Genomic DNA, 24,172 nt, shown 5'->3' on the forward strand with positions numbered 1-24,172 from the left:
ATCTCTTGATTTGTAGTTGACAGTTTGTCCCATTATATCTATCCTAAATAGTTACAGGTTAGGTCACTCGGGAGGGAAGGCTATAATTTTGTCTGAAAGCACAGTTTGGTGAAACTATGATATCAGCACAACTATTATAAAACATGAAGTCCTTTGTCTTCTCCTGTATAAAAATGTGTAATTTCTACCCATTATCGGTATTATTGCAGAAGTCCTTGCAGTTAACTTGTCTTTTCATAGGCAGAAACTTGTCTTTGCTAAGAATGAGTACAGTGAAATGTAACTTCTTTTTTAAAGGAGAATAAATAACACAAGTGAAGTTTACTAGAACACAACAAAGCTATTTCCAGGAAAGCTGCTGCAGAGTCAGGTAGGATATGCTGAAGATTTATACTTGGGGTGAGCATGTGCAAGTACCATAATGATGCTGTAGAGAGCATTGGAGTAAAATATTTGATCAACAGATACACCTAAAAAAAAATACGTGGTTTGGATTTCTGACTGGCTTTCAGATTACAGGACAGTTAAATGAAAAGTTCCTTTAAATATGTGCATGAAAACATCTTTGTGGCTGAGGAGGGAGGCCAGGTGTAGCATGGTTACCTTTCTTAGACAGAAGAAATATTGACTAACCACCAGTCTCCCCTGGACTGTGAACTCAGGGATGAGCTCCAGGAGGAGGAGAAGCTGCACAATGAAAGGGGGGGGGTCTCAACATCATACAACTCACTGTGCAGCTGCTGCCGTGAGAAGGGTTTTAAAACTAAAGTGTTGCTTATCCTGGCTAGGTGTGCAATTGTTTTGAACTAATTCAATCATGAATCAGGAGATTTATTGTGAAATAAAGAAAAAAAAAAAGGAAAAAGATCAATAAAAAGGGTGGAGTAGCAGCTGTGATTAAGGAAAAAGATTACTGTTGATTTATTGATTTGGTCCTCAGCTTGCCATCTCAATCAGGGCTTTTTTTTTTTGGTTAATGTTATTAATACTTATACTTTAGTGCCATGTGCCAATTAGAGTAGATTGTAATTAAGTCTCCAGGTCTGAAAATATTAGGCCCCACGTAGCACAAAGTGTTAGCATTGCACATTACTGTAAAGAGAAACTTAAGTCTGGAAAGCTGGTGCTGAGCACAGAAAAAGGCCAGTTCTCTCTGCAGTGCAAGCAGCAGTTTTTGTGGTCACCCTTTCTGGGAATGCCAGAGAAAGACGATTGCAGAAGGCTGTTGTGCCAGGCTTTTGAGTTGTGAGGCAAGTCACTCTGGCCAAGTCTCTCTTCCCCTGTGTGGAGTGAGAAATGTTCCTCAGGCTCATGTAGAAGGTCCCCTTTTCTCTGCAGAGAACTCAGTTTCAGGGCACTTTTGTCTTCAGGTGATGTTGTCTGTTTGCTGGATGTGGGTTAGCACAGCACCCTGGCCTAGGGTCTTACCACAATGGGCAGCAGAAATTCTAGGAGCTCCCAAGGAAGGAGCTCTTCCCTTTGGTTTGAGCTGAGAACAGGATAGTAAAAGACTTATTTTCTTTTTTCCTGCGTAGAGGGAAACATGAGAACTCCTTGTTGTGAAGCGGCAGAACTGAGTCACCGAGGGTTTACACATCAGTGTAAACCAGAATAAAAAAACGTGCTTTCTTCATTACTCATTATACCACAATGGGAATCAAAATCACTCAAAAATTGTTGTAACAGCTATATATTGCTTAGATAAAATAGTCTGGAAATAAGAGATTTTGTGGGAATAGCTTCTGATTTATGCAATACAATATGTGAAGCCAACTTGCTGTGATTTTTCCCAGTTATGTGCAATTATGTGAGATTTAATCAAAGAACTTTGAATTACTTGTATTGCTCCGTAGTGCTTGCATGGTACCTCTGGGTGTCACTGAATGAGTTGTGGCCATTTAAGTGTATTGCTCTTGCAAACAACACAGTGGGAAAATGGGAAAATTAATTTAAAATTTCCTTTTATATCTGGATGCCTAATTTTTAGAGCTGCACTATGTTCTGTGTTGGTTTTCTGTATTTGAAGCATAAATCCCATTTTTAAGACAAACTGTAGGCAATTCTATTTTGCCCTTACAGAATAAAGAGATTTACTGTATAATATACTGGGAATAGGTGCTGAGTTTAACCTATTGTGTCAAAGTTAGTCCTTAACCTCCCTTTCCTGCTTCCATATGGATAGGCAGCATGTGGAGATTTTGTCTTGTGGGGAATAACAGACTCCAGCAGATACTCCCCTCTAAAAAGGGAGCCGGAGCCATGCCACCCTTACGGTCCACAAGTGATGGAGTCACCAAACCTTGGCTGGTTGGAATGGTGGGGTTGTCAGCTCTGGAGAGCAGATGAACCTTTGAGGTTGGTGTGAGCACATGGGACTATTTGAGTAACCAGTTCTTTATGAACCCACGCCCTGCCAGCCTCTGCAGCGGCCTTTCACGCCTGTGGAGCTGCAGTGAGTGTGTTTGTTCTGTGCAGTCAGTCATAAGTGCACTTCAGTATCATTAGAGGGAGGGATTTATTAGTTTCTCCCATTTAAGAAGGTTTAATTAGTTCCTGTAATATTTCACATTTTACGTACAGAAAAAGATCCAAAATGGCTCCTGAGGAAAACAGAGCCAGCTCAAGGGGAAAAAAAGACCTTCTCCAAGCCCCGACCTTGGGAAGCCTTTGTAAAAGCAAAAAATGTTAGAAAATGATAGAAAAGTCTTGTCAGTTCTCAGGACCTACTTGATTTATTATTTTTTATAGAGCAACTACCTCACAGCAGCCAGAGTTGTATGTGAATTTTCTTGGTGCAAGCCCATGTGTAGGGCAACAAATATCACATGAAAAGGTGTTGGCCAGTTCTTTCTGCAAAAGGCAAAACTGTCTTGTTGTGCTGGGGCCAGCACTGGCAACCTCTCCACTGCTGTGTTGGTGCCGTGGTCAAAGCTCTCTTGGCAGGCATTGGGGACTTAGAAGCTTCATGTCCCCTGAGTAGTTAACTAATAGAAATACATTTTGTATTGTTTTCTCAGAAAGACCCTAACTTTGTGTATCAGCAGTTCAACACATTTGGACTTTGGTTTGTCTTGCAATGGTTGTGAAAGAAATGCACTCTTTTTAGTAAACCTGTGCCTCAGAAAATACAGTAATTGCTATTTAGCCATACAAAATAAATAGCTACATAAAAATGAGCTCCTCCCCTAGGAAAAGAAATAGAGCCTATAAAATTTATTATTTTTGTCGATCTTTGCCTGCTCTCTTGCAGCTGCCTGAAAGGTGGCTTTGCATTTGCAGAGCTTGGTGCACAAATAAAGGAGTAAATAAAAGGGTTTGCTGACGCAAGCGTCGCGAGGAACGCGCAGCACGTGAGTGGAAAACCACTCCAATGGGCAAACAAAGCGATGTGCTGCCTTGAGTATCCCGGGCAAACCTGGGGGGAGTGGAAGGCAGTAGTGATTTTTTGTCTCTTTTAGTGTGAATGTTTTTAAAACATTGTTGACTGTCAGTGTCAACAGAGAAGTACAGAGGAAGAAAAGCAGAAATAAAAGTGTGACTGGAAAGGTGGATCAGAATACAGTAATTACAGAAGCGTTATTTTTGCTGCCTTTGATGCTAGTATAAGTATGTGAAAACTAATGCACTGCAGAGGACAGGTTTGTGGTTGAAATACACTTGATAGATTTTGACAAATTAAACAGTTGTAAAGATGTTTGGAAGTTTTCCAGATCTTTACTGTTATTTATGTCACTGAACTAAAAAATCAGTGGTTAATTTGCAGTTCTTATAATTTTTATGATACTTATGTTGTTGTAAATTTAGCAGCGTGTGGCATCAACTCAGCAGGATACATTTTATGTTGTCAGCTACCTTTTGATATCATAATAGATTTCAGTTGCCAAAGCTTCAGGGAGAGAGAATAAAATGTACAAGTGCACTGTGTGAGTGCCTGGATCAGACCCAAGTAGGAGAGGAGTTGGTGCAGGGTGGTCCCCAAAGCCAGGCCCAGTCCTTGGGGGACAGCAGGGATGCACCAGAGGCCTCTGCCAGGGGGGGCAAATGTGTTTTAAAGTGGTAAGGATGGCTAAGATGCTGTTAGGATTGGGCCCTGCAGTATCATTAGTGAGTCTTTGAAGTCTGAGTGGCTGATTAGAGTTGGAACAGCAGCAGGACAGAGCTCCTCAAGTCTGGTCCCACCACATAGACCTTGTCCTGACCCTGCATCCCAGCAGTGCCTAGTGTGGGCTGTGCCTAACAGGTGGCAGAACGAGATCTAGTCGTACAGCAGTTGTCAAACCCATGTGTGTATCCGTGTGTAACCTGAGGGTTTGGGGAATTCTCCACCCCCAGTTTACTTCTGCTAGTGACTCTCCATACACAGTGGTCCACAGCGTGTTTCCTGGGTAAACACAGGCTAGAGAGAGAGCAAGTGAATCTCCAACATGATGTGGTTGGACGTGGGAGAAGCTTCTGTCCTGTGAGATGGCGTTGATCAAAAAGGGAAAGTCCCAGCTTGTGTTTTACAGAGTGCCTCTGATACCTGAATTCACACTTTTTTTTTTAATAGATACTTTTTGCACGATTTTTATTTTTATGAAGACTCTCTATTCTCTGTATTTATAGGCTTTTCTTCTGCTATCCCCTGTCATGGGAGATAGAGAGGCATCTTAAATTAGGGCGAATTAAAGAAGAGATGTAGTTATTTCTCTCTTGGGAGGTATTTTTTTAGTGGGTTAAAAATACTGGTTTAAATCTGAGGAGTGAGACCTGCCTTGGTCTGTGCATGTCACACATGAAATGGACTTCTTATAAAGCCTAGCTATGCCCTTCCCATCTTCTACTCCTTTCAACATTTGCCCTTTGCCTTTTAGGCCTGAAAATGGAAGAATTTATTAACGGTTGTTTCTTCAGTGTTTGTGGCATTAGCCACGTTTCTCAAGGGCGTTTCATGTGCTCTTTCCACTCTAACGGGATTGTCCATTGAGTTCAGCTCTGGCACGTTTGGGATCCATTTGCACAGATAGCTGATTAAGCTGAACCTTCCTCATCCGTAGGTAATCCCAAAATATGCAAAGTGTTAGCGTGAGATTGGTTTTCGAACGTTTTTAGGTTTATAATATTAAGCGCTTTGTAGTTGTCCTCCACCTCCCTCCTCATCAGTCTTTAGCTGTGCTGACTTGCTGACTCCAGCTCTCCCCTTCCCTTTTTCTTACTTGATTATCTCTTTATTTCTTTTCTTTTCCCCTGGAGGTAGTTTTACGTCCGGTTTGTTCTCTGGGTACTGCTTCAAAACTGCATGGCTTGGAGCAGATTTTTTGGGCACAAAGAAATTTTGCAAAAAGAGCATTCTACCACTTCTTGGGGTTTTGCTGGGTCTTGCTTCCCAAAATGACAATGGCCAGTGCTGGACTGAGCACATTGCTCTGGGGGGAGGAGACTGATTTACTCTTGACTTGAGGAGAGACTGGGATGGGACAGCTGAGATGGGTTTGTTTGGAAATTGCCAGCAAGGAAGGAGGTGAGGTGTTGGTGTGAGCAGCAAGGAGCTGATGTTTGCTTGTGCTCCTGCACTGATCTCTTCATGTGGAAAATGCTGTTTTTCTGTATAGGAAGAGCAAGATCAAATTTTCCTTTTGCCTTGCAGCAGCAGACTGGTATGTTAGTGTGCATTCGCTGGCTAGACTTATTCTGGCTAATGTTTGCCAGATTCTTCTATTACAAATTAAAATAAGATCGTATGAGTGGGTTTTCTTTTTGTGCGTGTTTCAAAAAACTAGGCCAGCCCTAACAAGCACATTTTCGTGTTTTTGTTGGTTTTTTTGCATTTTGTCATTTTACATATTGAAAAATGGAATGCAAAAAGAAAAAGGAAAAGCCTGCTAACATCAAAAAGAAATAAAGCTTTGCATTATTCTGCATAAGTGTTAAAATCTGACTGATAGTTTGTATATACAGACTTCGTTCTTTTTGGTGTTTCCTTTCCCCACCCAAAGATCACAGATGCTATGATAAAAATTAATGCTCTTTTAGTCAATGCTTTTCTTTTCTGAATTTGACCTAAAGAGGGTCATGCAGTGCTTTTATTACTAATAAATATGGCAGAATTTAGGTTAAAAAATAGGCAGACAATAATTTGTTGGGGCAGGATATTCTAAAACAAAATGCAGAGCATTTCTGCCTCCTTAAATCCAGTAATGTTAATATCATAAAGTTTTTATTTTAACCATCAGGAGAGAAGCCCTGTTTGAAGAATTCAGCTTTAAAAAATCTCTTTGTAAATTGAGATTTTAGGACTACCTATTTGGAGGATGTTCCGTATGATAAATGACCTTATAAGACAAAAAAAAAAAGTAATTTTGCATGTCTTCTCCCTAGGATGTGTGATAATAATAAATGAACATTTTATATATCATTATATATATATCATGGCAGAACAAAGATCAGAAGATATATTATTCATTATTCTTGTTACTTCATATTTAAAAGGCAAAGGTTTTTGCTTCTTTGCCAAAACAACGGCTACAGAATGTATTTGTAATAATCCCCGCAAATATGAAGGGGAGGAAGATCTTCCAGGTCGTTAGCACTGAAGAAAACAGAGATGCCTTTAATTGTATTCATTTGAACATTAATACATTAATGCTGAGATTTAAGTACTGTTACTATTAAAAATTAAACTGAAGGGGCAGTGTGCAGATCATATGCTTTAGTCTGAGTTGTCAGGTGCAGTGTTTGCATATTTAGCCTGCCATTCCAGCACTAAAACGGACATTTGAGGCCACATCTGGCTTTCTGAGGGGCACTTTTTACACCACCATTTCTGGCAATAGCATTTCTTTTCATGGATGCAGTTGCACCACCTGAGCAAAAGTTGCAGTGGTTAAAATCAGAGGAGGGTAAGGAGTCACTTGTTTGCTGTCCTGAAGTCCTCTTGTTCTTCCCCTGTCCTCCCCCCGCCGTGTCCGCAGTTATTTTGCAATATGCAACCCCCTCCGAGCACTGCCTGCGGAACTGGAGTAGCTCTGGCATGTAGATTTCCCAGTGGGAGAACTTGTGTGGATGGTAATTTTAATGAGACCTGATTTAAGCAGTAGAATAGATCCATAAAACTAATACAAGCAGACTTTCAAGAGCTCTACTATTTGTCAGGGCAGTGAATTTTAGAGGTGCATCCATTGGCTTGGTAAAGAATATTATAATCTGGAGAATTTAGTCTGTATTAATTCAGATTGTTTCTATGCAAAGTACTATTGAGAGTGTCTCAAATCCAGGGCAGGCCAAATATAGACTTATTTATTTTTGAGTCTCAACTTTCATCCAAAAATCGTGCTGGAACCACAGGACCTGAAAGCTGTGCTCTATATGAATGAATGCGAAGTCTGTATGAGTGCACACAGCTGTGCCTCCAAGCTGTGACAAACCCTTAGCTTTGCTTTTTTTCCCCTTCATTTAAGGCCACCGCTTGGTCCATATGTATTTCAACCTCTCCCAAGTTGTCACACCTAGTTATATATGGCAGTAACACGGGTTTCTTGGGAGACATGGAGTTTTTCTGCAAATATGGGTGTTACACCCATCCCAGAACCTGAATCCTGCTTCACGTAATACACTTGGTCCATGGCTTTTATTTTTCATCCCAGTGCTCTGGAGCATCTCTTGCTGTTGTTGGAAATTGTGCAGTTCTGCTTGGCCTTACTAAACTGTTTTCTTTCCCTGCTCTCCTCCCCAGCCTCTTCCCTCTGCCCTGTTTGTTGTGGTTTTTTTCCCAACTAGCTTTTTTCACCTCAGCTATCTCAGATGGCAGCGAGGAAGAGAGAAAGTGTAGGAAGCTCAGGGAAGGAGCTTGAGATGGGAATGGGGGGAGCTGGAACACCAATAAACTGCAGAGAACAAGGGGCAGACAAGCAACATGGGGAGAAATAAGGGAAAAGTGAGGAGGAAAGGATGGAGACAGAGGACAAGGAGGGAGGGAGGCCAGGGAGTCTGTGTGAAAGTGAAGCAGAGGGATGCTCTGTGCCGTGGGGGGGACACCAGCTCTGCCACCCCTTCCCATGCTTGGGCATCCCAGTGACTGCAGGGACAAGGGCAGAAAGGAGGTGGCTTCTGGCAGAGCTGGTGATAGCAGGGACATGCATTTAAATAGGGAAAAAGTTTATTTGCTTTTTCTCACAGGAGATGCTAAGTGATTTTTGCAGTTTGAGTGGAGTGGCATTATTGTACTTAGCTCTGCATTTATTAAATAAATTTGTTCTCCAACTCAAGTGTTAAGTGTGTATTATGAAACCTCGGAGCCAATCTCAGTGGTTGCAGTGTGCAAATATTTTTAAAATTATGTAATTAAACAGGGATTGGGCTGCAATGTCCACTGAAGTGATTTATTAATTGAATGGTTTGATTAAATTTAATGTTATTTTAGTTTATACAGAAAGGGTTGGTATCTATTTCACAGACAGGGACATCTTGTGGGGCTGTCAGTGATGGTTCAGAGGTCCTTAGGAGGAATCTTTAGCACCCAATTAAATATTAACCAAGAAGATGTGACTTGTTCTTTCTCTGTCCCTGAAACTGTGTTTTGACATCTAAGGCTGGTGATAAAAATTTGCTCAGCAGAATCTCTTGCAATGCACTCTATTTATCACTAGATTATTTCCAAATTAATCACGGTAAAAATCTTTCCATTGTAATTGTGCTGGGGCTCAGCGCTGTACGATGTGTGTAAATAAAAAATGCCCTTTTAATTCCATGTTAACTGTGTGTTGCTGCTGCTGCAGCCAAACTCTATCTGTTTCGGTGGAATGTCATTTTAAAGGTATTGTGGTTACTGAGCGGCAGCTGTGATTGAAAAGTATGTAAACTAATCTTTAGTTGTTCATGTCATTTTTATATTCTTATGTCAGAACACAAGAAAGCTGCTTTAAATTTGTCTTTCACTGTGTATTAATTTTCAAGTCTAATTTTTCTTGGGTTAAAGCATATACTGCATTCTCTGCTACACATTACCATTTGGTGCCAAAGTAAATGGCTACTTGTGAAAAAGTACAAAATTAGTTCCTGCTTGATTACTCTAAAATACATATTTATTTTCCTAGGGAGAGTTTTTATTGCCAGTGTATAAAGGACAATTGTCCTGTATGGTATTGGTGACTTAAAAGGCAAAGTAATCAAACACCATATATTAATTACTTTGAAGAGCAGAGCTGTGCATTGCTTTCCCAAAAACAAGAAGGAAGGTACGAGGGATTTTGGTTCTTTTTTTTTTCCTTCTAGGCTTGCACTATGTGTTGTTCTTCTCTTTTAAATGCAGACCATTCGAAATGAAATCCTCAGCTAATATGTCTGCATAAGAACTTCTTTGTCTCTTGATGCCCAACCATTGAAAATTAAATGTGTTTGCGGATAAGTATTTATTCATACCATACCTCACACCTGATCTTGTGTCAGTATGACATCATCTTTGCCACAAAGACTTCTGGTGGTTTAAAAATGTTCCGTTGTGAAATAAGTGGGAGAGGTAGAAAAGGGGCAAGGAAGGCAACAAAAATAAACTGCTAGTGGGATTTGATGTTTTGCCAATTAAAAACAAAATATAAAAAATCATGTTCTGAGGTCCACATGCTGCCTTTGATCCATACACAGGACTTCCATTTGTGCTGGTGGCTGTTCAGCCTGCGGAGGGAAGGCTGTACATGACTTAATTTGTATGTTGTGGGAAGTACATTTTCCTAGCATGTGGTCTAGCTTACTTGAAGAATCTGAAATGCGTTATAAATGTAAATGCTGTGTTTAAGTAAAACTTCATTATGTTTTGGTGGTTTCCAAAAATGCACAGGATTTGACCTTAAAGTGTTATTTCAAGGTGTTATGATGTATGAGCTAGACTTTGTAGTCTTCTAAATTAAATCTTTGAACATGTTATTATTGTATTTTGGCATCGGCAAGATGTAGTTCTCAGCTATTTTTTGTCACAGCCTTCATTTTTCTAACAAGAGTAACGAGACAGGGCCAGATTCTTCTGTAAGAGGCGTGTGCAGGATGGGGATTACCCTGCATTCACCATGGTGTAACCAAGGATGGGTCTGCCCTTCTCATCCAAGTCCAAGGGCACGGCAGCTCCTCGCCCGTGGCTGCCATCAGCACAGCCACCACCCACCACCACTGCCTGTGACCATCACACAGCCCCACGTAGGATGTGGTGAAGGGTTGAGCATTTGGATCCAAATCTGGTTCATATATAAAAGGGGTTGTGTTTCTGTTTGGAAAATATGAGCCCCTTTCACGTAGCCCAGGTGTGGATTAGCTCTCTAAACCATTTGCCCATTCCCGTGTTTGTGGGAGACTGTTTTCAATTCTGACAAAGAGGCTGTACAAGTCCAGCCGTACAAACAACAGAAGCAATCCAAAAGTGGATTTAAAAAAAAAAAAAAAAAAATTAACAAAGTGTTTGTGATCTCAGCTTGGTAGTCTGGATGAGGGAGCAGACATAACCGCTATACGTATGCTTATTTCCAAAGAAAATAACTGCAAAACATTTCCACCTATGCCATGAGTGCTCAGGGCTTGTATTTCTCCTGCTCTGTGTAACAGCCATCTGTTCGTGTTACGGCAGGGCCGTGGGGCACCGTCCGTGCCGTGCTGTGTCCCCCGGGCAGCACCAGGCACGGGGAGTGTGCCAGCCAGCCACGGGGAGAGGCAGGGCTTGGGCTGGGGTATGTTGTTGCAGAAAAGTCGATTAAGAAGAAGAGCTCTGAGTCAGCTCCCGGGGCCGTGGCCGTCGGTCGGTGGAGCGCCAGAGAGAGACCGTCTTTGTAGTGTTGTTTTTGGTACCGGTTTCACGTTGCGCGCTCCTGGTATGAATCACGATGGTTACAAGGGTGATTTTCCCTCAAGAAAACAATCCCTCCCCCAAACAATCACAGAGCCACCCTTTTGGACACTTTGCATGGATGGCTTTCAGTCTGTCTGTCCTGAGATGGTCTTTCACTGCAGGATTGGGGTGGGAAGGGAGAGCGGCGCTCAGCCAAAGCACAGCAGAGGCTTGTCCTCCATCTGTGGCCAGGAGTTTCCCATTTTCCTCCTTCATGAGCAGGCTGGCTCCTGGATGGGGGAGGCCTGAAAAATTTGTGCAAATCTTGAAAATAAAAGAGATATAGGATACCCCGCTTTCCCTCTGTCATTCCTTCCCTGCATCCCAAATAGGGTAATGCTTAGAAATGCATCCAACCCCGAGTTCAAAACGGATTGCTTACCCGTGTTTCTTGAACAGCTAATTTTGCTGGCATGTTATTATTCACCCTCTGCTATTTTCAAACTGTGACACAAAACTAGAGAGAAGAAGAGATTGAAATTTTGACCGGTACGTTATCCTGATACCTGAGATGCTGTGTTGATATGAGAGTATCTTTACCACAAGGACTTTCTTGGTGGTTTTAGAGATCCCAGTGTGAATAAGTAGAAAAAAGCAGAACTAATAGCTAAAGAAGCAAAAATATTTTTTTCTTAAAGAAATTGATTAACATGCAAATATGTACTGTATGCATATTAAATATCATTTCAAAATGTGATGGGCAGGAAGCATAAGTGATGCCATTTGGTTTTGTGGCATCAGTGTGGGTTGATTAAGGGGGTGGGGATAAATTTTGGGGATTATTGATATAGCATGAGTAGAGCCAGATGGTTGTATTACACATCTTTTGTGTTCTTGTTTGCTTCTTAAAGCAGTTGCAGAATTTTGCCCTGGGCAAAATTTACTCTTTGCTCGTATGTTCCCCTGTGAATTTACTTTTGACAAAGTAGTTCACAAAGAGGGGAAACGCTGTGCCCACAAACCCATCTCTTCCCTTCGCGTTTGTGAAGCCAACAGCCCCCTACTTCAGAAATATTTTGTAACTTGTGAAATAAATTAGCAGTAGGTGCAAGTTCAGAGTGTGTGTGTGTGTGTGTTGTGTATTGCTCCCCCTCGGTGTGCGATATTGATTTACGGAGAATGCCGTTCTTTAGATTTTCCTTGCGGTGTTGTGAAGAAGAAACTGTGGAAATGGCAACCAGTTCAGTTTAATGTACTACTTATGTAGTGTTCTTCCATTAAAGAAATCTTGTCTTAAAGATTAATGAGCTAATTTTTCCACTACTCCTTTTTTATTTTAAGTTTTGAGATTGTGGCATACCTGATTCATGTGATCAAAAACACATACTTTGTGGTATTCAGGTTGAGTGGGAGAAGGTTGTGCTAGGTAGGTGTTTGTGACATTTGTTGGAACTGCTTATCACCGGAACCACCAAAATTTACATGTGTTTGTTATTTCCCTTTGAAAGCAATTTTTTATTTCCCATAAAAAGATGGGTTTTTGTAAAGGCTTTACAAAAAGAAAGAAAGAATTTATGTCTTTCTTGTGCCTCGCACCAGTTTTTGTGGGTGTGTAGCGCCATTGACTTGGATGAGGTTACTCCCAACTTGGATGATAAGTTCCCTCTACATCTGGCAATTATAGTGGAAACAGTCCTACTTGTAAACATGTAAACATTTTTGTCCTCTGCCTGTGTCCCTGTGTGAAATGTGTGTTTGCAGAAGGTGAGGAGACTCACCTTGCTCATGGTGGTGGGACTTTTTCCTGGGGACCAGTTCATGTTGACACTGATTCTGTGGCCCCACGTCTGCATCCGTTCTCCTCACAAAGCCGAGCCCATGTTTTGCCCAGATTGGGAGCAGCAGCTTTGGGCCCATTTTTTAGAACCACTACTTGATGTGGAAATGGGGTGGGCAGCTCTGAGCCCATTGAAATCTCTGAGTAGTCCAGTCACAAGTCTGAGACCGGAGCAACTTACTCCTCATAATGCTGCCATTGTGCTCATCCAATCTGATCAGTTCTGGAAATGTTTTAGTAAGTCTATCTTACAACACTATAAGAAGATAATCAGCTGCCTTAGAAGGTCCCCATCTGGAGTATAGAGTTCTTTTACTGAAAGATGTTTTGCCTTTCCGAGATAGCTCTCGCATTTCATCATCTGTTGTGCAGAGATGAAGTGCATATGAAAAGTCAGTGACTCTGAATCCATCTGTTGTTATTATTTTCCACTGATAATTGGCTTGAACAATGAAATGTCTGTGTCTGTAGCCTTTGAAACTGTACACCCTGTTTATTTTCTGGAGGTCTTGCTCTGCTCTCCCCCCTGCTTTTTTTTTTTTTTCTTTTTTCTTTTTTTTTGGCCTTTTTTGTTTATTTTATTTTGGATGGTTTTTTTTGGTTTCATTTTTCTCTCAAGCTCATAACTAGTTGAGCTTGTATGAAGATGACATCTTTGACTCTGTGCATCAGTATGTGTCACTCACCATCTAAAGCTTGCCTGCCAATTTTTGTCAGGGTCCTGTGTCTGTGCTGTGTGAGTGTAGAGCAGGCTTACAGCAAGAAGACTGGCAGATCCAGAGTTCATAGATATCTTACCTGAAATGTAGTATTTATATCGCTTTCTCTATTAAAATATTAATTTGGAGACCAGTATCTAATACCTATGGAATTAGATACTACCTGTAATTGTGTAATATATTCAGTTGCATCCAGTTTTGCAGAATGCAGGGTATTAATATTGGATTCCACTAACAGCAGTTCCATTAGCTTGCTCAACCAGTATGAGATATATATGAGCAGGGAGGCATAACTACCATCCAGAACTGCCAAAACAGTCATTAGAAGCTCCATTGGGATGGACAAAGGCTTTTACACAGTGATATACTGATTAAATTTTGTTCTATGGTTTATTTGCATCAAGGTTAGATCGGTATCATCTATGTGAACGTATTATCTGACGCCTTATTTGGAAGGTCATTTCAATGCAAAAATGGTGAACGACACAGGGGCTCTAAAATTTCTCACGGGATTCTTTCTTGGAGGGTTTTTCTCCTGTTTGGCTTGACTAGCTCTTGTTATCAGTGTTTTTGTGCTTTAACCTGGTGAGTTTATCCAAGGAGGTGTGAAAACTCTCTCCATACCATACAAGTGCTCCATGGAACTGAACATGCTAGATGCCTATTAAAACTGTGAGGTATATCCAGTGTCCTTTGAAATAATCTGTGACACATGCTTGAGAATCCAGTAAATGTGTGTTGCATCTTGAAAGGCTGAATTTTCCTGTACCTGCCTGTGTGTAAGTGCTCTTTCAGAATGAGATTTTGGGGCCGGACGCAGTCGTGCGGTCCATGTTACGCTGTAGTCTGGAGCACCAGAGAGTAAGGCAGAGGAGTATAATCTTATTTGTGTTTCAATGGCAATCATTTAATACTGCAAGTTATTAAAAAATAATTAAATTACCAAAACCAACATGTAGCTAGGACTTACAATAAAAGGTCAATGTGATTTGACTCCTTAAGTTAGGAGGGGACTCTGGTGAATTCCAATTGCTTTAAAATCGTGCTGCTTCGTTCTATTTCTGGACTGGAAGGATAAACGAGACTGAAAAATAATTTATTTCTTTAGGAGAAAGAGTAAATCACAGTATATAATTATGTATATTCAATTATAGTAATAAATGTTTAGATATGTTTGGTGGTTATAGTCTCTAATTTAGTTGTTTTTTTGAAGTAAATATAGTTTGGAGGGCTCATTTCATGAGAGCAATATTTTGAAAATAATGTTTTTAAGGAACACTTAAGAAGTTTCTTCCTTTTTCCCAAATAAACTAGTAAATAAGTGTGCATTATGTGGTGATTCATAACAGCTAAAATAGATCTGTGTCTGGAATGTCTTTTATATAGTAAACAAAACAGGGACGGTAAGAGCAAATGCACATTTAATCTGTCAACTCAACCAAAAATCTCTGTATAAATTTTAAATCCTTGTTAAGAAAAGGCCGGGCCAGGAATGTATTGGATTTCAGTACAGTTAATGAAAATTATTTTACAGGTGGTGTTTGGTTGTGTTTCTTCTGCTGTGGTGAGATGGGTGGCTGAGCCAAAGTGGGCACAGCACAGGATTCAGCTCTGTGCCAGAGCAATGCTTAGATTAGGAATGAGCGTTTGGCGTGGAGTTGTTGGTGCTGTTGTTATTTACTATCAGAGGAGCAGAGCGTTTAGCGCTATGATTTGATTTGATTTTGCAGCTCCTATCCCCTTAAACAAGCTGTGTAGCTTGTCAGAGATCAGGACAGGTAGAATGCACAGCAGGCGTCTGATTTGAGCCAGTTACTCATTTGCTGAGTGTTTGTGTTTATGCAAAGGGGCCTCTTCCTGCATATTTAATCTAGAGTAAGGCAGTGGCTTTTGTTGTGTTTAGACCACATACCTTCAGTCCTTCCTTACACTGCAGCCAGTGTTGAAGCACAGAAAGGCTTGATAGTCAAAAGTGCTTTAGTGTTTTCAAACTCTCAACTTTCTGCAGTTGGTTGGGAATTACTGTACAGCTCTAAGCCTTTTTCTTCCTCATTAATGGGTAAGTTTGCACTCGGTAGAATAAGATAGTTTTTTTCTGTTCCATTTTATAAATGCACAAAATATTTGTTTGTTTGTAGTTGTCCAAACCTCCTTGAGCAAAACTGGTCTGCTGAGGGAGTTTGTTGCAGGGAATTAGATCAAGAATACAGGTGTTTCTGGCATATACTTCTGAATTAAGTATTAAATGCCATATTGCAATAGGCAGGTATTTGCAGGGCGGGGAAGTGGGGGGGGGGGATGAGTTTGGTGTTATTATTCTTTGTACTAACAAATCCTGTTTTGTAACTGTCCTGAAGATAATGCTTCCATTGTTAGCTAAAAGCTTTCAAACAGTGAGCAACGCAGAACTGCAAAAGAAGCATCAAAAAAAAAAAAAAGGAGGAGGAGGGGGGCAGGGAAAAAAAAAGCAACCCTCTGGTCTTTATTGTTTCCTTTGCAAGGGTCCTCACTCGAATGTCTGCGCTGTAATAGGGAGGTTTTTCTTATGTGGAAATTGAATCGTCTCTTCATTGATATTAATAGCACACTAGAGATGTTAGCCATGATGCAGAGTACCAGAGCTGTGGAGTAGGAAACCTGATATTGCAGGGGGAAAAAAATGACAGTCCTATTGCTCCTCAGTGTGGGAGACATCCCTCCCCGAGAGCAGAGTTTGCATAATGGCATCCTGCCTCAACTATTTACTTATAGGTATTTTAATCTCGGGCTCTTTCTTTTAGTACAGGCGTAATTACTGCCGCTCGCTCCTGCACTTATTAACTGCGCAGCTCGGTTTCTGATTCCGTCTGGACAAATTAGTTTTAAAAATGACTTTGGAGAGAATCCGTGCGGTGTGCCTGCACAATGTACACAGTGTATACGTAATGTGTGCTGGGCTGGGAGAGCGTCGGGGTCCGACGGGAGGGAATTGGCATCAAAAATTAAAGAAAAGACGACAAAGGGCACGTCTTGGAGGCTGAGGGTTGAAGCACAGACAGCGCTTGGAGAAATGTGGAAAATGTGCGGCGAGGCCAGAAGTAGTAGTTTTGGTTCCCAATTAACTATTTCCTTCGTTTGAGTAACTCCTCTCAAACAGAAGAGTGTGCTGTTCCACCACATGTTGGAAAGTGTGAGAATCTGAATAAAATTTCATCAACCTTATTAAAATATGTAGGGACTTTGGTCTTCTTGGGTACGAATCAGCCTACAGACTCAGAGGCATTTATTAACAATAAGACTGCTGAGGTTTTTTAATAACAAAATTACAAATACCGTGTCTAATTGTAAGTGTATTACTTTTATGCACCAGTTAAAAAAAAAAAACAAAAAACTTTTTATGAGGAAAAGTACCTCAGTCAAAGCACCTCGTGTGATTAGTGCTATTGTATTCTTAAATTTTGATTGATAGAGATAATAGTTTTCACTTAAAAATACAGACAGGTACTTTAACTTTCCATGACAATAGCTATTTGCATTTCTTTTATCTTTTTGTTTAACATTTGTGGGGGTTGGGACGGATTTGATTATTAACTCTTATTGCACACCGAGGTAAATGCTAAAACAAAGCTTTTGTTAAAGCTTCAAAAGGTAAAACAGCAAATATTGTTTTTAGGCTTCAATATTTAAAGGCTGTTAAAGGATACCTCGAAAATATTTTCACATGACCACGACCAGGAGTGTCACTCGCCTGCCAGGTAAGGGACGGGACAGGGGCGGCGGGGGGGCTGTGGCGGGGAAGTGCCCCCGAGCAGCGCCGGGGTCACGGCACGGGGTGGGGGCGATGTGTCCCCATGCCGGTGTGCGTGTGCGGAAAGTGGCGCTGGGGACAGCGCCAGCCCTGCCCGGGGCCCCGCGGTGGGTGCCGGCGGGACCGGCCCGCAGGCGCGGCGCTGCCGCCGCTGGGCACGGGCATCTCCGCCTGCTGCCGCCCGCAGAGGTCAAGTTTCAGGAGGAGAGTTGTAGCGCAGGCATAAAATGGTTAAGGCTGGTACTGAGGCGCGGGGAGTTATTTTAAGAAACGGGGAAGATCTGGCGATAGGAGCCAGGCGGCGGCGTTTGATGGCTGGCTCTGGCTCCGGGAGATGGTGGGATCTGGCCCGGGGAGATGGGGTCTGGCTCGGGGATGGCCTCTCCTCACCTGACAGGCCGGGTGGCTCCCGGGAGCGCGTTCCCTTCACCCGGGACGGATTCGGTGAGGGCCAGCGCTGTCGCACACGAGAGGCAAACAAGCAGTGCATCAGTCCGAGATGCGGGACTGAGCGATCGCGGTGCAGATCCCGTGTTGGAAGCGAGCTCTTCCCAACTTGCCTGCGAGCTGCACCCGTGTGTTCCCTGTAAGAGCTGTTAAAAAGCGGGGGAGGAACGGATCGTGATTAGTTTTGTAGATTTGGCTTACGCCGAGTTATTCTTTTCCAAGGGTACGGTGGACTTGAAAGGTAATGTTAATTTGAAAGACCGAACGTGCTGTGCATAGCTTTGTCCTCGTGCTGTTATTTATTTTTATTTTATTTTATTTCTCTTTGGAATAAATAATAAGCAGCAGCCAGAGATTCTGAACAGCCTGCTAATGACTGAAAAGGAAAATACAGTATGATTTCCTCCCTCCTTCCACTGAGAAGCAGCAAGGTAGTGAGCACTGATATCCCTGTGTTTTGGCCTGTACCAAATCCACTTCCCCCTCTTCAAAGAGAGGTGGAAGAAGTGCACTTAGTCTCTCACAGTTTCACTGTTCACCTGCATTTCACTTTCTGAGGAGGTGGTAAGGACTCCTGCTATAGAAAATCTCCTGTGCCATGCCTCCTGAGATTTTATATATGCTGCACAATAAAAAAGTGGCCACCTTGACAGTGGTCAGAAAAAAAATTCTCTCCCAGATTATTTGAAGTATTTAGTTTAATATATATATATATATATATAATTTTTTTCAGGTTGCTAGATAGCTCTTTAAAAAGAAAATAGGTACAACGAAACTGAAGAGACAGCTACTGACCATCCTCAAAACAGTTCTACACATGATTTGTGTTAGTGCAAGAAACCCAATTGAGTGGGTGAGGAAATAACCTGTGTGCAGGACTGGCGCATGAGTCTGCCTGGTACCAGATATTTTCTCCAGCATCAGTGTACATTCTGTATTTTCAGAACCAGCAAAATACCAAATAAAAATATTTTTGTTTTTCTCTTGCAAATATGCAATTGATAAAATCACAGACTGCATCTTTTCCTGCATTGGACAAGAAAATAATGATTATAAGAATAGGACATATTATAAGTAGTACATAGTTAACATTTCAGCCTGTGTGCAGTTGAATGTGACTCAGGGACTTTTGAGGGGAAAGAACAGCTGTATTAGGTGGTTACAGTTCACTTTATTTAGAAGAAATTACTGCACAGAAGTGCTTATTTTGGTGATCAGGTTTTGGTATTTTAAAACTTTCAGGAAGCTTTTTAGTAAATATTTTAATCAGACACATTAAATACATTTCAGCTGGTCTTATATAAGAAAAATAAATCAAAATCTAATTTCAAAACCAATTTTTTTTTTCTTGTGCTATCAGGTGCATGTGTCTGTTTTATCTTTTAAATTTTTTTCTAAAGTGTGCTTTCTAGGTAGGGAAGGGGAGATTCTTTTGCTGCTTTAGGTTTCCTGTAATAAATTGTAGGCTTCTGAGGGCTGGGACACTGACAAAAAAATGTACATGCGTAATTCTGAGCAGAGGAGCAGCTCAACTGGTGTTCTACTTTCCTGTGTAAAATTACTCAGAGCCAGTTTGTGTGGGATCAAGGTCCTTGTTAATCTATTTTTGGCTATACCCAAGGCTGTTCTCATTTGGATATTAGTAAAAAATGTTAGAGTTTTAAGTAGACTTTCATTCTGCAATGGTCTCTGTTTCTGAGTATTTTCTGTATTACTGGTTAAATTTGGCTTTGCAGTGATCCCTTGGAGTTAGGGCTCCATCCTGCAGCCTCCCTGGAGTGACCTCGCTGCCCTGGAGGAGGAGATCACTAAATCAAATAAATGTTGTTGGATCAGAAGAGTTACAAGGTCCAGCCCAACAGCAGGTGTAATGTCAAAGCTTCTGATCTTTGCCTGGTCCCTTGGTACCAGGGGAATAGGTACGACCTGATCCAGGACAAGAGTGGATTTTTCTGTTGGGAGAGGTTCTGGTGCTGGCTTGGGTTGAAATTGTTGTTGTCTTTCCAAAATCCTGCCCAAAACACGGTTTTAAAAAGTATCTTTATATCTAAGGATTTCAAACTCTGTTGCAATTATCTATCTCGCTAGTGGGTAAACTGAGGCACGTGGTGAACAAACCTGACATTTTCAGGAATATCTGATAAAATCTGTTCAGGGCACAGAGTTTTGCGTGGACTCTTCATCGTGTGGGGAGTCAGTTCAGCCTTGTAGGTGGCATTGAGGGTGCTTTGAGACCTTCTCTCTGCCCATCAGGCAGCAGGACCACTGCTGCTTGCTTGCAAAGTGGATTTTTGTTTGTGGTTTGGTTTCTATTTTAATCATCTCCTTGGGGGGAAAATATGAGTGTAGCGAAATGTCTTACTTTGGTAGGATGGGATTTTTTCTTTGTTTGCTCCACACACACACTTACAGTGTTGATGGTACTTTGTGTTTATCTTAAAGACAGCATGATGGAAGGAATGTGTGTTGCCTACATCAGTTCGCTCACCCATATAAACAGTTTCAGGAGGGAAGTCTGTATTTGTGTTTCTACATTTTGAGATACTCAACTTTTAGACTATTAATGAGAAATTTTCACAGGTGGGAACAGCTGTTTCTGCTGCTCATTTTAACTTTAATGGTGCGTTTTCCATATTTTTGAAAGCCAGGTAACATATAGCAGGAGTTTGATAACCATAAATTAAAGCAGCCTGGATTTCAATCAGGGAGTAATTTGTGAGGAGAGCTGAGTCCTCCTCAGCCCCCTGTAGACCCTGTTGGTCTCCCACCAGCTGATTGTTGAGCCGGATTTCCTTGGAGTGTGGTTCATGCAAGACAAATGTGTTCAGAAAATGATACCTGCCTTTTTCAGCACTGCCCAAAGAGATGCTGAATGCACATTTTATGCAAACATGTAATTTTCAGCAGCTTCCTTAAAAAGTATATTTTAAGATGGTTCATTTGCTATTGTGAAGACTCAGGGTAGAAATGAAGCCTGCTTGCCAAAATACTGCCAAAATAAGGATCTGACTGCCAAATACCCAGAAAATTTATAAAACAGATAAATATGAAAAGAGGTTTAAAGTGTCAAACCCAAGATAACCCCTGCAGCAAAGCAGGATAAAAGCCTTTATTGTTGCTAATCTAAGAGCACATCACATGTCAGAGGTCATGTATTTTACATAAAAGATGTATTGTTTTACATACTCTCAGGAAGGTGAGCCCTGACCTATTATGATGGAGTAGTGCTATGTCCTTTACAGTGCAGAATCAGGAATTTCTTATATGTCTACCTCAGCAAGGAACACAGGGCTTCCTATACAGCAAACATGCTCAAATTTTGGCCCCTGATGTTCTGATACTGCATTCCAGGAGCTGTGAAGAGCTTCTCACACAAAACATAAAAAATAAAAATGAAATAAAGTGCCAGTGAGCAACAGATAAAACCAATATTGATTTCATATCAAGGCAATCTTTTTTCTCCCAGCTAAAAATAATCAGGTTTCAATGGTAAAGAAGTAATGCCTCATTCTCATTGTGAAAACATTTTTCCTTCCAAAATAAATGGTGAATGAGTTCATATTCTTTTGAGTGAACTTAGTGAAGGTTCTGATTTTTTTCCCAGAGGTTGGTATCTTACTGCTCCAGTAAAAAGCTTCACCTAGTGATGTAAATAGCTCAACTTACCATTTGGTGAGTTTCACAAACACCCCCAAAACTGCACATCACTGTGTGAATTTTATGAAATGGAGTTTCACGTAGCTCTGTCTTACACATCCACATGTCACTGACTTTCCGTTTCGTATGAAGTCATCAGTGTCACCAAGTTATCACATATTTCTTTCTGTCTATATTACATAGTACTCTGTTCCCCTGCAGCAGAAGATCAACATTTCAGTGAAATTATGTTATAATTTTACTCTGTTAAGGTATTTGGTCAATTGATGTGGAATTAATTCTGAGTGCTGTTAGTGGTTTGAGTTAGTAACTTGATCTAAATTAATAAACAAATGTTTTTCTTTTCTCTTGTACCATATGTTGATCCCAATTACATGAACAGAAAGTGGCAGATTGTCATGTTTCTTAAAAGATTACATACTCTTTTGCATAAGAGAGAGTACACAAGATGCAGTAATATACAGGGTAAAAAAAACCTACACGTGCTGTTTTCTCCCTCCTACTTTTTTATAAAGATACACTTTAATTATTCCTCCTTTTAATACCCACTGCTCTCACCACCTTGGCGTGCTTGGCGTGCTCTTGGTAATGCTTAATGAGAAGATATCCCAAGACAGTAAACAACTTTCTGAATTAGGAAGATGCAGCTAGTTCTAAAATCTCATCTAGGACTGTGTCTCTATGGAAAAGGATGAGAAAAAAGAAAGGATCCAGAAGATAAAATAGCAGCGGTTGCAAGTGGTCTTAAAATGCCTTAAGTAAGGAGAATCCATGCAGACAATAGTCAGATTTCTGAAACAAAGAACTGAACTCATTTATTATTCAAACTGAAAATAGATTGATAGACATCAAGATTAAGAAAGTTTATGTTAGAGAACAAAGATGTCTCATCTCCATGGGGTTTTTTGCTTCTCTTTTTCTTCTCCCAAAGACCAAGTTGTTTGTGCTGAACTGAAGAACCTCACACTAGCTGGTACTGATAAGCAGCAGTCCTGTGACTTGATTGTTTTTATTAACTCTCTCTGAAAGTCATTCACCATTAAACACGATTAGATTCATTTGTTGCTTTATTTATGTTTGTACTTGCAAATGTGGTGCCAATGAAAATGCTTTGGGTGTTGCTGCTGACACTGACCCAGAGTCACGTGTGTTACCTCCTTTCTCTGCAGGGTAAGAAGAGTGACCTTTTTGGGTGGCTGTAACTGAAGATTGCTTTACAGGAGCAACTGAAGAAGGTAAATGCAAATATACTGTCTTTCACACTATTTTTGAAGTATGTCTGAACAAAGAATTTTATCCTGCAAACCCTAGGACCGTACCTTAGCTGCATAAGTAAAGGCTTTTCTGGCAACATGGGTAAAGTTTGCAGCATTGGACTTGGAGCTTTTGGAGTAAATGTTGTGCCTTAAAAATCCATATTTTGCCTGGGAAGCCACTGGTTTAGGTGTTCAGTTGCATTTGAGGAGCAAGGCCAAAAAGATGCACTTTTTGTCTTTCAGCCATGTTCCGAGAAGGCTGCTTGGTAACTGGGCAGAGCCTGTGTGGGAATGGAAGACCCTGCTCTGGCTGGTCTTTGTGGCAGCTCCATGGTCCGTGGCTGCTGGGGTGGGAGATGCAGTGGCACAGCCTGTGGCAAGGTCCCCCTACTGAGGCAAATCCCTGAGGAGTGGCCAAGTCAGCTTCAGTGCTACTTCATCCCAGGCTGAGACACTCCTGAGTTTCCAGCAGCTCATCGAGCAGAGCAGGAGAGCAAAATTTAGCTGTTAATTTGATTGCTTATTATCACTGCAAAAGTTAAAACACATGCTTTTTAGTCTTTGGAGCACAGCAAAAAGGAAAGAAATATCACTCTCTGCAAAATGATTTTTATTTAAAGCAGCGTGAAAGTCCTTTGCTTCTAAATTAACTCCTTGCCTCTCTTCTGGTCCAAAGTTTCAAGTTGGGAAGGAATATTAACATCACAAAAGTGGTGATTCACAAAATTAACTTGCAGAGGAGAAGAGTAACGCAGATCAGTGTTTGGTACTGAAGGGTGTCATCTGACTGAGGTTCATATGGCTGCTTTATAATCACCTTCTTTCAGAAATTAATAGTCGGTTAAGCACCATAGCAACAAGCAACACTGATGTAAGCGCTGAGCAGTGGCTGCTGTTCACTGTGATGTCAGTGCTCGTTAGTGCTGTTCTCTTGACCTTGTTTGAATATAAAATGGTGATTTCATTTTAAACTTAGAATTTTACGGAATGACTAAATGCATTGGAGTGAATTAGAGCTATTTTTATTTTTAATTTTATTAAAATGTACTTGAAGGGGGGAAAAAATGTCCCTGTTCTCTTCTGTTTTAAATTAAAATAGATCTAGGATGATCTGGGATTTTTTTTTTCAGTTCTTTGTTGCCAAAAATATCTATTTAGTTAGGATGAAATTCATGAAGTTCAAGTGAAATTGCAATCCTTGGCCATGCCAGTGGTGTATGTCAGCTATATGATATGTCCCTCTCTTCAAGATTTGAATCTTACTAGTTTATTTTTTTATGGTGGAGCCCATGAAGTATTAGATGTATTTCAGCTACTGGAGAAGAAGCAGATCCTGCAGTTTAAGGAGCTAGTGCTTCCTTGCTCTGCAGTCTTGTTCCTTCTTTCAGTTTTTGTGAAGAAGGGAAGAATTTGAAGTCTCAGGTACATCAGAGGGCCTCGTAATTAATGGGTCTCTTGTTCCTGGTTCATGTGTGGCTGTGTCCTATGTCACCCAGGAAAATTCTGAATTTTAGTGGTGTTAAATGGAGGACAGTACCTTTAGACTCCCTGAAGCTTGTAGGCTGTGTCTCCAAAAGCAGATCTATTTTGTACTACTACCATCAGTGCACCACTCAGGCACACGTCTCCTCTGTCACTCATCCTTCAGCAGAAAGCAGTTTGGGTGATTCACTGGAAAAGACC

At 41.0% G+C, this 24,172-nt stretch overlaps 1 protein-coding gene across 13 annotated transcripts in view; it reads left to right on the top strand.

The window, feature by feature from the left end:
- The window catches only part of FOXP1 (forkhead box P1), a 378,552-nt gene that overhangs the window by 138,357 nt on the left and 216,023 nt on the right, over positions 1 to 24,172 (top strand). For 10 of the 13 annotated variants that reach the window (XM_038149488.1, XM_038149492.1, XM_038149504.1 and 7 more), the window contains exon 3: positions 22,403 to 22,468. The gene's annotated coding sequence lies outside the window, so the exon portion shown is untranslated. Of the gene's footprint in view, positions 1 to 15,235; positions 15,402 to 16,994; positions 17,077 to 22,402; positions 22,469 to 24,172 lie in introns of those variants that run through there. The other 3 variants (XM_038149495.1, XM_038149493.1, XM_038149494.1) reach the window with 3 other exon arrangements.

Source organism: Motacilla alba, chromosome 12 (genome assembly GCF_015832195.1).
Source record: "Motacilla alba alba isolate MOTALB_02 chromosome 12, Motacilla_alba_V1.0_pri, whole genome shotgun sequence".
NCBI lineage: Eukaryota > Metazoa > Chordata > Aves > Passeriformes > Motacillidae > Motacilla > Motacilla alba.